The sequence below is a fragment of the Chiloscyllium plagiosum genome, unplaced genomic scaffold (assembly GCF_037043375.1).
Source record: "Chiloscyllium plagiosum isolate Xiang-an unplaced genomic scaffold, Cpla_swu_hap1 HiC_scaffold_1, whole genome shotgun sequence".
Classification (NCBI taxonomy): domain Eukaryota; kingdom Metazoa; phylum Chordata; class Chondrichthyes; order Orectolobiformes; family Hemiscylliidae; genus Chiloscyllium; species Chiloscyllium plagiosum.
In genome coordinates, this window is record NW_028270139.1 from 178052316 (window position 1) to 178066904 (window position 14589).

A 14589-nucleotide genomic window follows, 5' to 3' on the forward strand; every position below is an offset into this window, starting at 1 on the left:
TGTCCTGGCTCATTCCACAGTACCAGGTCTAATATGGCCCCTTGTCTCGTCGGAGTATTGACATACTGCTGGAGGGACTCCTTTGATAACAGTCCAGTGGGTATAATCCAAGCAACTGGGATTGGGAGTAATATAGTGAATTGAGTTTATTGTCACATGTACTGAGGCACAGTGAAAAGCTTTGTCTTGCGAGCAATACAGGCAGATCACAGAGTTAAGTAGCATAGATAAGTAAATAATAGGTAAACAGCAGCAAAAACAAAAACACAGGCACAGGCAAATGCTAAGAGTTTGTGAGTCCATTCAGTATTCTAACAAGAGTAGGGTAGGAACTGTTTCGAAACCGGCTGGTGCGTGTGTTCAGGCTTCTGTAACTTCTCCCTGATGGTAGAGGTTGTAGAAAAACATTGCCAGGGTGGGATGGATTTTTGAGAATGCTGGCGGCCTTTCCTTGACAGTGGGCCTGGTAGATGGATTCTATAGATGGGAGGTTGGCCTTTGTGATTGTCTGGGCCGAGTTCACCACTCTCTGTAACCGTCTCCAATCTTGAATGGTACAGTTGCCATACCAGGTAGTGATATATCCAGACAGAATGCTCTCAGTGGTGCACCTATAAAAGTTGGCGAGGATATTCACCGTCATGCCAAATTCTCTCAGCTGCCTGAGGAAGAAGAGATGTTGTTGGGCCTTTGTAACCAGTACGTCCACATGGAGAGGCCAAGAAAGCTTGTTGTGGATGACCACTCCCAGGAGTTTGACACTCTCCACTCGTTCCACCTCTGTGCTGTTAATGTGTAGGGGGGCACATGAGTAACATCCCACCGAACGTCAATAATGAGATCCTTGGTTTTGCCAACATTGAGAGCGAGGTTGTTCTCAGTGCACCATTTTTCCAGGTCTTCCACCTCCCGTCTGTAGTCTGTTTGATCACCATCTGGTGGTGTCATCAGTGAACTTGTAAATGACATTAGTCTGGTATTTGGCGACGCAGTCATGGGTATACAGTGAGTACAGTAGGGGGCTGAGTACGTACCCCTGGGGTGCTCCAGTGTTGAGTGTTAGTGAGGATGAAATATTGTCCCCAATCTTCACTGATTGTGGCCTGTGGGTCAGGAAACTGAGGATCCAATTGCAGAGAGTGAGACTTAGTCCGAGATCACTGAGTTTAGTAATCAGTGTCGAGGGGATAATAGTGTTGAAGGCTGAACTGTAGTCAATGAGTAGGATTCTTACGTAGCTGTTCTTGGTGATAAGATGTGCTGGGGAGGAGTGAAGGGCAAGTGATATGGCATCTGACGTGGATGTGTTGGTCTGATAGGCAAATTGGAGTGGGTCAAGAGTAGTGGGGAGACTGGAGTTATATTGAAATGTGTTGAGAATTGGTTGACAGCAAAGTGTTATAAAGATGTGGGTGTACCTTTAAGAGAGTTAAAAGCAGCAGAACTACCACACCTAGCACCAAGTGTATTTAAAAATGTAACAATGTAACAGTGGGTCGAACCACTCGATTAGTTTGTTGCTTGGAGACAAAAACAATTTCGAATTCAGCCAGTCAGTTTCAATTATATCCAAAACATATCAAATTCCAATCCAGTTTGAATTGAGTATATTGACAATCTTAAAAGCCAATGACACAATCCGATGCTCGGAAGTACAATACTGGGGAAAAGTGAACAGTTGAGAGGAGGTCTGCCATGTCCGAGCATGGAAGAGACTGCTTGAAAATGGCTTTCTGTTAAAAGTGCCTTTTCGATCAGTAACCTGTAGCACAGAAATTCCTAACAAGGAGAAAAGAAGACACAGGAAGATCCAAACACAAGAACCTACAGCTGCCTGGTTTTGAGATAAGAAGTGTTATTTTGTAAATTTTAATCAGGAGTTTTATCAGATTAGTATTATAGAAGGGAATCTAAAAGATAGGTTAAACGAAGAAATTATAAATAGTGGTTTGTTAATTATTCTCTGTCATACTTTAAGGAATTAAGTTGTTAATTTTTACTTGAAATAGTTCTTGGCCACTTGATTTTTACAAATTGCCAAAAGGGATAAAACATTTTGGTTTGGCTAGTTTTAAATTAAGCAAGAGGGTTTTCCCAGTGTTGTAACAAAGGACACAGGAAGTTGGAATGAACCAGTCTTTCTCTGAGTGGCAGCCAGTGACTGGTGGGGTACCACATGGATCTGGGTTCAGAGGTCGGGATGTCTTGCTGCAGTTATACAGAGCCTTGGGGAGAGCACAGCTGGAGGGTTGTGTGCAGGGTTGGTCCCCTCAGCTATGAGAGGACAGATCTGCCATAGAGGGAGTTCAGGGAGGGTCACTAGTCTGATAGTGAGGATGGCAGGACAGTCCCATATGGAGAGATTGGTTCAACTGTCCCTGTATTCAGTGGGGTCTGATATAAATACTTCAACAGAGCTGGACAGACTCGATGCTGAGAGTTTGTTGTCTCTGGTTGGGGAGACTAGAACCAGGGTCAGAGTCTCAGGAAACAGGGTAACTACTTTCAAAATGAGGTCAGAAGTCACAGGTTATACTCCAACAGGTTAATGTGAAATCACAAGCTTTCGGAGCACTGCCCCTTGGTCAGGTGGAGTCATGTTCACCCCAGTCCAGCACCTCCACAATTAAGGATGAGATGAGGAAATAATTCTTCACTCAAAGGGCAGTGAAAATGTGGAATTCTCTGTCACAGAAGGCCATGTGAGACAAGGCACTGAATATACACAGAGAGAGAGTGTGTGAGAGAGTGAGGTTTCTTGATATTAAACTCAACAAAAAGTACCGAGAGAAAAGGCAACATTGCACTCTTGATCCTTCGAGGACCAGGCATGATGATAGTGAAAGGTACAGCAGGCCTGGAAGATCGATGGCCTACCCCTGCTCCTTGTCTGAATGTTTCCCCAATGCAGTTAGGGAGAGAGAGCCAGGGTTCTCACCCAGTGACACTGAGCGAGCACTAAGATGTTGTTGTGTGGACCATCTCTTCAACATTACACGTGCACTGTTTGAACTCCAGTTTTGAATCTGTCTGAAGCGGAGTGCCCTGTGAAAGTCTCATTGCCATTACCCATCATTCCCCAGACTGAGAATCTCAACATGCAATGGACAGGAATAAAACATAACCCTGGGTGTGGAAAGACACCATTCATATATTCCCCATATGGCAAAGCCCATTGACTGAATGTGTATGAGGACATTTGAGAGGTTTGTTGGAGAAGATTACTAACCTGTTGTCTCTTCAGTAGTTGTCGGAGCCTCTGTTGTGGGAATTGTAGTAGTGGGTGTTGTGGCAACTGTTGGAAAGGAACAAACAGAAACAATCTCAATCAATGTGGGTGCAGATGGCCTTGGGAATGGGACACTTGAACGGCATCACTGGTTCCTGACGCCTTCTTTTTATTCATTCCCGGGATATGGGGGTCACTGGATGAGCCTGCATTTATTGCCTGTCCCTAACTGTCCCTTGAATTGCCCAATGATGGTGAGCTGGCTTCTTCAACTCCCATTGGCTGGAGGGACCCCTTTGATAAGGTCCCACAGAACAGGTTAGTGAGTAAAATTAAAGCACCTGGGACAGGGGTAATATATTGAAATGTGTTGGGAAGTGGCTGACAGACTGGAAACAGGGAGTTGGAATAATTGGGTCTTTCTCGGAATGCCAGCCAGTGACTAGTGGGGTACCACATGGATCTCTGCTGGGCACCAGCTATTCACAATATATGCACATGAGCTGGATGATACTTGGGAAGTTTGGATGTACAAAGGGTGTCCTTGTGCACCACTTAATGACAGTAGACAGCTAGGCACAGCCAAGCACTGAGGAAGGGAAGTTGTATATTGGCCTTCAGTGCAAGAGGATCTGGGTTCAGAGATTGGGATGTCTTGCTGCAGTTATACTGGGCCTTGGGGAGAGCACAGCTGGAGGGTTGTGTGCAGGGTTGGTCCCCCCAGCTATGAGAGGACAGACCTGCAGTAGAGGGAGTACAGGGAGGGTCACTAGATTGAATTTTATAAATGACCATGATAAGTGCATTCATGGATGAGTTTGTAAATCAGCCGATGACACTAAGATCGGTGGAGTAGTGGACAGCATGGAACAATGTTATGGATTTCAGACGGATTTAGGTAAGCTGCAGCACCGGGCTGAGAGGTGGAAAATAGTGCTCAATGTGGAAAAGTGTCAGGTGATTCACTTTGGCAGGAGTAACAGGAATAAAGTATCCTGGGCTAATGGTAATGATTCTTGGTCCTGTAGATGAGCAGAGATCTCGGTGTCCATGTACATTGATCCCTGAAATATGCCCCCAGGTTGATAGGGTTGTCAAGAATGCCTACGGTGTGTTGGCGTTTATTCGTAGAGGGAGTGCGTTTCGAAGCCACGAGGTCAGGCTGCAGCTGTAAAATACTCTGTTACAGCCGTACCTGGAGTATTGTGTACAGTTAGGTTACCATATTACAGGAAGGATGTGGAAGCTTTGGAAAGGGTTCAGAGGAGATTTACTAGGATGTTGCCTGGTATGGAGGGAAAGTCTTATGAGGAAAGGCTGAGGGGACTTGAGGCAGTTTTCAATGGAGAGAAATAGGTTGAGATGTGACCTAATAAAGACATACAAGATAATCCGAGGGTTAGATCGGGTGTACAGTGAGAGCCTTCTTTCCTCAGATAGTGATGGATAGTATGAGGGGACATAGTTTTAAATTAAGGGGTGATTGTTACAGGACAGATATCACAGTTATGTTCTTCACTCAGAGATAGTAAGGGCATGGAATGCTCTGCCTGCAACAGTAGTAGACTCCCAACTTTAAGGGTATTTAAATAGTCATTGGATAAACATGTCAATGATAATGGAAGAGCGTAGATTAGATGGGCTTCGAACTCGTTTCACATATCGGCACAAAATTGAGGGACAAAGGCCCTGGACTGCACTGTAATGTGCGGTGTTCTATGGTACGGACGATGGCAGGACTGACCCAGGTGGAGAGACTGGTTGTACTCACCCTGTATTCAGTGGAGTTTGATTTAAACTCTTTAACAGGTTGGACAGACTGGATACAGGGAGTTTGTTCTCTTTGGTTGGGGAGACTAGAACCAGGGTGACAGTCCCAGGATACAGGGGAGACCATTTTCAGAATGTGGTCAGATGTCACATGACAGCAGGTTATACTCCAACAGGTTAATGTGAAATCACAAGCTTTCGGAGCACTGCCCCTTGGTCAGGTGGAGTCATGATCACCACAGTCCACAATCAAAACAATTAAGAATGAAACGAGGAAGGCATTTTTCACACAAATGGCAGTGAAAATGTGGAATTCTCTGTCACAGAAGACCATGTGAGACAAGGCACTGAATATATACAGAGAGAGAGTGAGATTTCTCAATTTTAAAGTCGTCAGGAGTATGGAGAGAAAAGGCAACATGGCGTTTTGATCCTTCGAGAGGGTGTGAGGGTCAGGCTGATCAGAGCTATAGGCTCAATTTTAAATCTCCTGGGTGCAGGTGGCCTTGGGAATGGAACACCTAAATGGTATCACTGGTTCCTGACACCTTTTTATTCATTCCCGGGACATGGGAGTCACTGGATGGGACTGCATTTGTGGCCTGTTCTTAAATCCCCTTGAGAAAGTGATGATGAGCTGCCATCTTGAACTCCCATTGCCTGGAGGGAGCCCTTTGATAATGCCCCTCACAACAGGTTAGTCGGTAAAATTAAAGCATCTGGGATAGGGAGCAATAAATTGACATGTGTTGGGAATGGGTTGATAGACGGGAAACAGGGTGTTAGAATAATTGGGTCTTTCTCGGAATGGCATCCAGTGACCAGTGGGGTACCACATGGATCTCTGTGGGGCACCAGCTATTTACAATATATGCACATGATCTGGATGATACTTGGGAAGTTTGGATGTACAAAGGATGTCCTTGTGCACCAGTTAATGACAGTAGACAGCTATAAGCACAGCCAAGCACTGAGGAAGGTAAATTGTGTATTGGCCTTCAGTGCAAGAGGATCTGAGTTCAGAGGTCGGGATGTCTTGCTGCAGTTATACTGGGCCTTGGGGAGAGCACAGCTGGAGGGTTGTGTGCAGGGTTGGTCCCCCCAGCTATGAGAGGACAGACCTGCCGTAGAGGGAGTGCAGGGATGGTCACGAGACTGATACTGAGGATGTCAGGACTGTCCCATGAGGAGGGAATGTTTCAACTGGCCCTGTATTCATTGGGGTTTGATTTAAACTCTCTGACAGAGCTGGACAGAGCTCCATGGTGGGAGGGTGTTTCCCTGGATTGGGGAGACTAGAACCAGGGTCACAGTCCCAGGAAACAGGGGAGACCATTTTCAGAATGAGGTCAGAAGTCATATGACACCAGGTTATACTCCAACAGGTTAATGTGAAATCACAAACTTTCGGAGCACTGCCCCTTGGTCAGGTGGAGTCATGTTCACCCCAGTCCAGCACCTCCACAATTAAGGATGAGACAAAGAAAGAATTCTTCACTCAAAGGGCAGTGAAAATGTGGAATTCTCTGTCACAGAAGGCCATGTGAGTCAAGGCACTGAATATATAGAACACCAAGTTATAGTCCAACAGGTCTATTTGGAAGCACTAGCTTTCAGAGTGCTGCTCCTTCATCAAATTGTTGTGGAGTATAAGATCGTAGGACACAGAATTTCCAGCAAATGTTTACTGAAATGGGATATTGAAAAAGACCTGGAGTATTTATTTAAAGTCTCTCGCCTTTTGGAATGGTTTCAGTTCTGTCATATGTAAATCATAGAACATTCTTAAAGTTACATTCTCAAGTGAACTTTAACAATAGGTGCCATGTCGGCCCAGATAATGTATTGAAGGTGTGAGGTGCCCTGTGTGAGGCTGTCTGTGTCCCAATGTTCAGACTGATTCTAATCTAAAAAAGGGATTTACAGAATCCTACATGGGATCATGCAGTTTTTTTTTAGCAAAATAAAATGTAATTCTGCAAGTACAAATTCACCCCACAAACTTGTATATGTGAGTGTGTGTGTGTGTGTCTCTGTGTGTGTGCATAGGGGGATAGGTTTGAGTGTGTGTCTGTGTGTGCGAGCATGCACAGGGGGATGGTTTTGAGTGTGTGTCTGTGTGTGTGTGCATGGGGGGATGGATTTGAGTGTGTGTGTGTGTGCACGGGGGGATTGGTTTGAGTGTGTGTGTGTGTGCACGGGCGGATGGGTTTGAGTGTGTGTGTGTGCACAGGGGGATGGGTTTGAGTGTCTGTGTGTGTGTGTGCAGGATGGGTTTGAGTGTCTGTGACAGAGTGTGGCTGTATGTGTGTGTATGTGTGTGCACAGGGGGGATAGGCTTGAGTGTGTCTGTGTGCGTGTGCACCAGGGGGGATGTATTTGAGTGTGTGAGTCTGTGTGTGTGCACAGGTGGATGGGTTTGAGTGTGTGTGTGTCGGTGTGTGTGTGTATATGTGCACGGGGGATGGGTTTGAGTGTGTGTGTGTGTGTGTGTGTGAGAGAGAGAGAGAGAAATTTCTTGATTTTAAAGGAGTACGGGGCGAAAAGGGAATGTGACATTTTGTTTGAGGATGAGACATGATGATAGTGAATGGTACAGCAGGCTTGAAAGGCCGAATGGCCTATTCCTGCTCCTTGTCTGGATGTTTCCCCAATGCAGTTAGGGAGAGAGAGCCAGGATTCTCACCCAGCGACACTGAGCGGGCACTGAGATGTTATTGTGTGGACAATCTCTTCAACATTACACGTGCACTGCTTGAACTCTAGTTTTGAATCTGTCTGAAGTGGAGTGCCCTGTGAAAGTCTCATTGCCATTACCCATCATTCCCCAGACTGAGAATCCCAACATGCAATGGGCAGGAATAAACCATAACCCTGGTTGTGGAAAGACATCATTCATATATTCTCCATACTGCAAAGCCCATTGACTGAATGTGTATAACATTTGAGAGGTTTGTTGGAGAAGATTACTAACCTGTTGTCTCTTCAGTAGTTGTCGGAGCCTCTGTTGTGGGAATTGTAGTAGTGGGTGTTGTGGCAACTGTTGGAAAGGAACAAACAGAAACAATCTCAATGAATGTGGGACCCTGTTCCTGCATTGGTGTCTCGGGAGTGTGAGGGTCAGGCTGAACAGAGCTATGGGCTCAATTTTAAATCTCCTGGGTGCAGATGGCCTTGGGAATGGAACACTTGAACAACATCACTGGTCCCTGACACTTTCTTTTTATTCATTCCCGAGATATGGGGGTCACTGGATGGGCCTGCATTTATTGCCTGTCCCTAATTGTCCTTGAGAAGGTGATGGTGAGCTGCCTTCTTGAACCCAAATTTCCTGGAGGGACCCCTTTGATGAGGTCCCTCATAACAGGCTAGTGGGTAAAATTAAAGCACCTGGGGTAGGGGGTAATAAATTGACCAGTGGGGTACCAGATGGATCTCTGCTGGGCACCAGCTATTCACAATATATGCACATGACCTCGATGATACTTGGGAAGTTTGGATGTACAAAGGGTTTCCTTGTGCACCACGCAATGACAGTAGACAGCTAGGCACAGCCAAGCAATGAGGAATGTAAGTTGTATTTTGGTCTTGAGGGCAAGAGGATCTGAGTTCAGAGGTCAGGATGTCTTGCTGCAGTTATACTGGGCCTTGGGGAGAGCACAGCTGGAGGGTTGTGTGCAGTGTTGGACTCCCCCAGATATGAGAGGACAGACCTGCCATAGAGGGAGTACAGGGAGGGTCACTAGGCTGATACTGAGGATGGCAGCAGTGGGTCACGAGGAGATATTTGTTCAATTACACCTGTATTCAGTGGAGTCTGATTAAAACTCTCTAACAGGGCTGGAAAGATTGGTGAGTGTTTCCCTGTTTGGGGAGACTAGAACCAGGGTCACAGTCTCATGATATAGGGTAATTTTCAGAATGAGGTCAGACAAGACATGACACCACGATAAAATCCAACAGGTTAATGTGAAATCACAAGCTTTCGGAGCACTGCCCCTTGGTCAGGTGGAGTCATGTTCACCCCAGTCCAGCACCTCCACAATTAAGGATGAGGCAAGAAAGGAATTCTTCACTCAAAGGGCAGTGAAAATGTGGAATTCTCTGTCACAGAAGGCCATGTGAGACAAGGCACTGAATATATACAGAGAGAGAGTGAGAGAGAAAGTGAGAGAGATTTCTTGATTTTAAAGGATTCAAGGAGTACGGGTGAAAAGGGAATGTGACATTTTGATTGAGAACCAAGCACGATGATATTGAATGGCCTACTCCTGCACCTTGTCTGGATGATTCCCCAATGCAGTTAGGGAGAGAGAGCCAGGGTTCTCACCCAGACACACTGAGCGAGCACTGAGATGTTATTGTGTGGACCATCTCTTCAACATTACACATGCACTGCTTGAACTCCAGTTTTGAATCTGTCTGAAGCGGAGTGCCCTGTGAAAGTCTCATTGCCATTACCCATCATTCCCCAGACTGAGAATCCCAACATGCAATAGGCAGGAATAAAACATAACCCTGGGTGTGGAAAGTCATCATTCATATATTCCCCATACGGCAAAGCCCATTGACTGAATGTGTATGATGACATTTGAGAGGTTTGTTGGAGAAGATTACTAACCTGTTGTCTCTTCAGTAGTTGTCGGAGCCTCTGTTGTGGGAATTGTAGTAGTGGGTGTTGTGGCAACTGTTGGAAAGGAACAAACAGAAACAATCTCAATCAATGTGGGACCCTGTTCCTGCGTTGGTGTCCCGGGAGTGTGAGGGTCAGGCTGATCGGAGCTATGGGCTCAATTTTAAATCTCCTGGGATCAGATGGCCTTGGGAATGGAACACTTGAACGACATCACTGGTTCCTGACACCTCCTTTTTATTCATTCCCGGGATATGGGGGTCACTGAATGGGCCTGCATTTATTGCATGTCCCTAATTGCCCTTGAGAAGGTGATGGGTGAGCTGCCTTCTTGAACTCCCATTGGCTGGAGGGACCCTTTCGATAAGGTCCCTCATAACGGGCTAGTGGGTAAAATTAAAGCACCTGGGATAGGGGGCAATATATTGGCACGTGTTGGGAATTGGCTGATAGACAGCAAACAGGGAGTTTTAATACTTTGGTCTTTCTCGGAGTGGCAGTCAGTGACCAGTGGGGTTCCACATGGATCTCTGCTGGGCACCAGCTATTCACAATATATGCACATGATCTGGATGATACTTGGGAAGTTGGGATGTACAAAGAATGCCCTTGTGCTCCAATTAATGACAGTAGACAGCTATAGGCACAGCCAAGCACTGAGGAAGGTAAATTGTATATTGTCCTTCAGGGCAAGAGGATCTGGGTTCAGAGGTCAGAATGTCTTGCTGCAGTTATACAGGGTCTTGGGAAGAGCACAGCTGGAGGGTGGTGTGTAGGGTTGGTCCTCCCAGCTATGAGAGGACAGACCTGCCATAGAGGGAATGCAGGGAGGGTCACTAGTCCGATACTGAGGATGGCAGCCCTGGGTCACGAGGAGTTATTGTTTCAATAGACCTGTACTCAGTGGAGTCCGATTTAAATTCTCGAAGTGGGCTGGACCGACTGGATACTGGGACATTGTTTCCATTGGCGGGGGAGACTAGAACCAGGGTCACAGTCTCAGGATCGATGAAGTGAAAATATACAGTGAACTGAGAGGGAGTGAGGGAGAGTGAGAAATTTCCTCGATTATGAGGCTTCAAAGAGTGTGTATCAAAAAGGGAATGTGACATTTTGATTAAGGACGAGACATGATGATAGTGAATGGTACAGCAGGCTTGATTGGCTGAATGGCCTACTCTCGCTCCTTGTCTGGATGTTTCCCCAATGCAGTTAGGGAGAGAGAGCCAGGGTTCTCACCCAGGGACACTGAGTGAGCACTGAGATGTTGTTGTGTGGACAATCTCTTCAACATTACACGTGCACTGCTTGAACTCCAGTTTTGAATCTGTCTGAAGTGGAGTGCCCTGTGAAAGTCTCATTGCCATTACCCATCATTCCCCAGACTGAGAATCCCAACATGCAATGGGCAGGAATAAACCATAACCCTGGGTGTGGAAAGACATCGTTCATACATTCCCCATACGGCAAAGACCATTGACTGAATGTGTATGATGACATTTGAGAGGTTTGTTTGAGAAGATTACTAACCTGTTGTCTCTTCAGTAGTTGTCGGAGCCTCTGTTGTGGGAATTGTAGTAGTGGGTGTTGTGGCAACTGTTGGAAAGGAACAAACAGAAACAATCTCAATGAATGTGGGACCCTGTTCCTGCACTGGTGTCTCGGGAGTGTGAGGGTCAGGCTGATCGGAGCTCTGGGCTCAATTTTAAATCTCCTGGGATCAGATGGCCTTGGGAATGGAACACTTTAACGACATCACTGGTTCCTGACACCTCCTTTTTATTCATTCCCGGGATATGGGGGTCACTGAATGGGCCTGCATTTATTGCATGTCCCTAATTGCCCTTGAGAAGGTGATGGGTGAGCTGCCTTCTTGAACTCCCATTGGCTGGAGGGACCCTTTCGATAAGGTCCCTCATAACGGGCTAGTGGGTAAAATTAAAGCACCTGGGATAGGGGGCAATATATTGGCACGTGTTGGGAATTGGCTGATAGACAGCAAACAGGGAGTTTTAATACTTTGGTCTTTCTCGGAGTGGCAGTCAGTGACCAGTGGGGTTCCACATGGATCTCTGCTGGGCACCAGCTATTCACAATATATGCACATGATCTGGATGATACTTGGGAAGTTGGGATGTACAAAGAATGCCCTTGTGCTCCAATTAATGACAGTAGACAGCTAGGCACAGCCAAACACTGAGGAAGGTAAATTGTATATTGTCCTTCAGGGCAAGAGGATCTGGGTTCAGAGGTCAGAATGTCTTGCTGCAGTTATACAGGGTCTTGGGAAGAGCACAGCTGGAGGGTGGTGTGTAGGGTTGGTCCTCCCAGCTATGAGAGGACAGACCTGCCATAGAGGGAATGCAGGGAGGGTCACTAGTCCGATACTGAGGATGGCAGCCCTGGGTCACGAGGAGTTATTGTTTCAATAGACCTGTACTCAGTGGAGTCCGATTTAAATTCTCGAAGTGGGCTGGACCGACTGGATACTGGGACATTGTTTCCATTGGCGGGGGAGACGAGAACCAGGGTCACAGTCTCAGGATAGATGAAGTGAAAATATACAGTGAACTGAGAGGGAGTGAGGGAGAGTGAGAAATTTCCTCCATTATGAGGTTTCAAAGAGTGTGTATCAAAAAGGGAATGTGACATTTTGATTGAGGACGAGACATGATGATAGTGAATGGTACAGCAGGCTTGAAAGGCTGAATGGCCTACTCTCGCTCCTTGTCTGGATGTTTCCCCAATGCAGTTAGGGAGAGAGAGCCAGGGTTCTCACCCAGGGACACTGAGCGAGCACTGAGATGTTGTTGTGTGGACAATCTCTTCAACATTACACGTGCACTGCTTGAACTCCAGTTTTGAATCTGTCTGAAGTGGAGTGCCCTGTGAAAGTCTCATTGCCATTACCCATCATTCCCCAGACTGAGAATCCCAACATGCAATGGGCAGGAATAAACCATAACCCTGGGTGTGGAAAGACATCGTTCATACATTCCCCATACGGCAAAGACCATTGACTGAATGTGTATGATGACATTTGAGAGGTTTGTTGGGGAAGATTACTAACCTGTTGTCTCTTCAGTAGTTGTCGGAGCCTCTGTTGTGGGAATTGTAGTAGTGGGTGTTGTGGCAACTGTTGGAAAGGAACACACAGAAACAATCTCAATAAATGTGGGACCCTGTTCCTGCATTGGTGTCTCGGGAGTGTGAGGGTCAGGCTGATCGGAGCTATGGGCTCAATTTTAAATCTCCTGGGATCAGATGGTCCTGGGAATGGGACACTTGAACAGCATCACTGGTTCCTGACACCTCCTTTTTATTCATTCCCGGGATATGGGGGTCACTGGATGGGCCTGCATTTATTGCCTGTCCCTAAATCCCCTTGTGAACGTGATAGTGAGCTGCCTTCTTGAACTCCCATTGGCTGGAGGGACCCCTTTGATAAGGTCCCTCATAACAGGCTAGTGGGTAAAATTAAAGCACCTGGGATAGGGGGCAATATATTGGCACGTGTTGGGAATTGGCTGATAGACAGAAAACAGGGAGTTTTAATACTTTGGTCTTTCTTGGAGTGGCAGTCAGTGACCAGTGGGGTACCACATGGATCTCTGCTGGGCACCAGCTATTCACAATATATGCACATGATCTGGATGATACTTGGGAAGTTGGGATGTACAAAGAATGCCCTTGTGCTCCAATTAATGACAGTAGACAGCTAGGCACAGCCAAACACTGAGGAAGGGAAGTTACATATTGTCCTTCAGTGCAAGAGGATCTGAGTTCAAAGGTCGGGATGTCTTGCTGCAGTTATACAGGACCTTGGGGAGAGCACAGCTGGAGGGTTGTGTGTGGGGTTGGTCATAGAGTCATAGAGTCATAGAGATGTACAGCATGGAAACTGACCCTTCGGTCCAACCCGTCCATGTCGACCAGATATCCCAACCCAATCTCGTCCCACCTGCCAGCACCCGGCCCATAGCCCTCCAAACCCTTCCTATTCATATACCCATCCAAATGCCTCTTAAATGTTGCAATTGTACCAGCCTCCACCACTTCTTCTGGCAGCTCATTCCATACTCGTACCACCCTCTGCATGAAAAAGTTGCCCCTTAGACCTCTTTTATATCTTCCCCCTCTCACCCTAAACCTGTGCCCTTTAGTTCTGGACTTCCCGACCCCAGGGAAAAGACTTTGTCTATTTATCCTATCCATGCCCATCATAATTTTGTAAACCTCTATAAGGTCACCCCTCAGCCTCTGACGCTCCAGGAAAAACAGCCCAGCCTGTTCAGTCTCTCCCTATAGCTCAAATCCTCCAACCCTGGCAACATCCTTGTAAATCTTTTCTGGACCCTTTCAAGTTTCACAACATCTTTCCGATAGGAAGGAGACCAGAATTGCACGCAATATTCCAACAGTGGCCTAACCAATGTCCTGTACAGCCGCAACATTACCTCCCAACGCCTGTACTCAATACTCTGACCAATAAAGGAAAGCATACCAAACGCTGCCTTCACTATCCTATCTACCTGTGACTCCACTTTCAAGGAGCTATGAACCTGCACTCCAAGGTCTCTTTGTTCAGCAACACTCCCTAGGACCTTACCATTAAGTGTATAAGTCCTGCTAAGATTTGCTTTCCCAAAATGCAGCACCTCGCATTTATCTGAATTAAACTCCATCTGCCACTTCTCAGCCCATTGGCCCATCTGGTCCAGATCATGTTGTAATCTGAGGTAACCCTCTTCGCTGTCCACTACACCTCCAATTTTGGTGTCATCTGTAAACTTACTAACTGTACCTCTTATGCTCACATCCAATAAGGTTAGATTCCTACAGTGTGGAAACCAGTCCTTTGGCCCAGCAAGTCCACATGGACCCTCCCAAGAGTAACCCACCCAGTCAAATTTCTCCTCTAACACTATGGGCAACTTTGCATGGCCAATTCACCTGA